Here is a 2,433-nt window from a genome sequence, read left to right on the forward strand (position 1 = left end):
CTAACAGGTTTCTTCAGAAGGTAAGACGTTTCCTCATTTCTTTTTTATTCCTTAGTCGCGAGCAAAACACAGCGTGCGCATACAAGGGCAAGAGAAAAAAGCGAACTGTATCGTGTCCGTTGGTTTTACCCGTTATTTGCATGCATGCTCAGAGGTCCAACAGACGCTGCGAAATAAACCTCAGACAGCAGCCGGCTTTTCCCGTGTGTGATATTATTGTTACATGGGCTGCGCTATCGTACTAAGAGCTACGAATATTTGTGTTTATATCTTACATTTTTTTCTTTCTCAGATGCCCTCCGGTTGCGACAACGGTAGCTACTGCTGTGTCGCATGGTGCGAGAACAACGGTAAAACGCACAAGAAACCCGGCACAAAATTTTTCCGAATCCCACGTGACGCAAGGTAGGTTGGCGTGAGCTCCTTTTTGTCAATAGTTCCTTGGAAACATTTGCATACTTGAGCATATAAAAAAATCGCAATAATTTATTTTTCTGCACAATATAATTAGTTACTAGAATGCGCCTTTAAATCAAGCGCTAAAGTTGACTGGATGCCTTAACTGTAATGTGGGGATTTGGGCTAAGCGATCTCAGGTCAGTTATACTAATTTTAGTACTGACTTACCACTTTGTCTTTGAAGATAAAAACTGACAAATTAATCTTATAAGACAAAATTGTTAAGGAAAAGGAGCAGCCCTTGATTTTTCTCATACTTAGCTTGAATGTATCGTTTTTAATGTGGCTCTGAATTGGGGTTATAAATGTGCTGCTTCATAGTGGGGTGAATTTTCGTGTTTTTTTTAATGTGGCTCTAAATTTGAGTTATAAAAGCGCTGCTTCATTGTGGGGTGAATATTGCTCTCTACTGATACTGTCTTTTCCTAAAGAAATGTGAATGTGCACCTGCTGTTAATTATCTATAAAATGACCTGTTGTTGGGCGAGTTGGTGAACGTTAGAAATCATGTTTTTTTGTGCGAAAGGACAAACACAAGGGTGGACAACAAGAACAAGCGCGCTTGTTCTTGTTGTACTCCCTTGTGTTCGTCCTCTCGCGCAAAAACCATGATTTCTTAGTTGAACTACTTTTGCACTACTCTGGACCAGGAGCCCAAATTTGCCTGTGTGCGTTGAGACATCCAAAGCAAACCTGCCAAATAAAAATATGTCCTTATCGCTTGCAAGCGGAGCCAAAATGTCGAAGAGAGGGTTGCAGATTGGCATCTAACATTTTGTTCCAAAGTGTACATTTAACACAGTGGAAAATAATATATATTCCAGGTCAAAGGCTTGGCTCGACTATGCCAAGAGGTACGATCTTTTTGGAAAGTCTGCTTCGCAGCTCTATGCCACCTATCGCCGTCTGCAGTGATCACTTCAGTGCAAAATATTTTATGGACTCAGGGCAAACAACCCTAGTGCGATCAGCTGTGCCTACTGTTCGTCCTCCCATAAACTGGGCATCTGCGATAGGTGATTGTAATAATGTGTTTCCCTCATATACACAAAGGTATAAGTAACTTCTCTATGTAGGCTAATAAGCCCATTCTTCCAGGTCCCACTCAGGCAACCAGCTCATCTGGCCCTTCACTCCAGTGCAGCTCCGTCGCTGCGAGCCGTGCTGTGCTTGGTAAGAGGTTATCTCGTCATGGTGCACTTCTGTGTCTAATAATGAAACCTTTCCAGACCAGGCAGAGCCCGACAGACTGCAGAATTCACCACTCCCATGCAGCCCCGCAGTAGTGCACTCTGCAGTACTCGGTAATATAGAGTTATTTTAAAGTGCCTAATATGCGCACTCTTCAGCCTGTGCCTAATATGCGCACTCTTCCAGACCCAAGTCAGGCAGCCAGCTCTTCTGGTCTTTTCGCTGGCCACTGTGGTCCAGGTCAACACTGAGAGTGTCCCATTTTGCTTTCGCCACTTTTTGAAACATATTTGTGTGAACCTCTATAGCCAGTAGATAATACAATATCTCCCAGAAGGATCAGCTTAAAGAATTTTAGGTTCCTTTATAAGCTATAGTCTTTGCTTCGTGTGTGTGGCATACCGATCTAACCATTTGTATTACTAATGACTGGGGAGGTGTGGGAAAATGGAACACACATATCGAGCGGAGGTTTCAAGAAAATTTTTCATGGCTGTTTTGCGTTTTTCATACTATTTCAGCCTTTCGAACTTGCAAGGTTATCAAGGATTTTACGTGAAGACATTTAGTACAGAACATTTTACATGACTAGTAAAAGAATAGCGTAATTGGTGGTCAGAAGTTTCACTGGCTTTGACAGTGCTTAAATGGTAAAGCACAAGAAGAAAATTCAGGCTTCACTCCACACCTTACCTGGTATGCTACTGGTTAGTGGTGCTTGTACTGGTTAAATCGTATCGCACTTATTGCAACTGTTCTTAATCTCACTGACTTGTTGCCATT

General features: G+C 42.3%; 1 pseudogene; it reads left to right on the forward strand.

Annotated features, from left to right (window-relative positions):
* Positions 1 to 292: 292 nt before the first annotated feature.
* Positions 293 to 1,705, forward strand: LOC121835752 (annotated as a pseudogene).
* Positions 1,706 to 2,433: the final 728 nt, after the last annotated feature.

Source organism: Ixodes scapularis, unplaced genomic scaffold (genome assembly GCF_016920785.2).
Source record: "Ixodes scapularis isolate PalLabHiFi unplaced genomic scaffold, ASM1692078v2 PGA_scaffold1__304_contigs__length_218370807, whole genome shotgun sequence".
Taxonomy (NCBI): Eukaryota; Metazoa; Arthropoda; class Arachnida; order Ixodida; family Ixodidae; genus Ixodes; species Ixodes scapularis.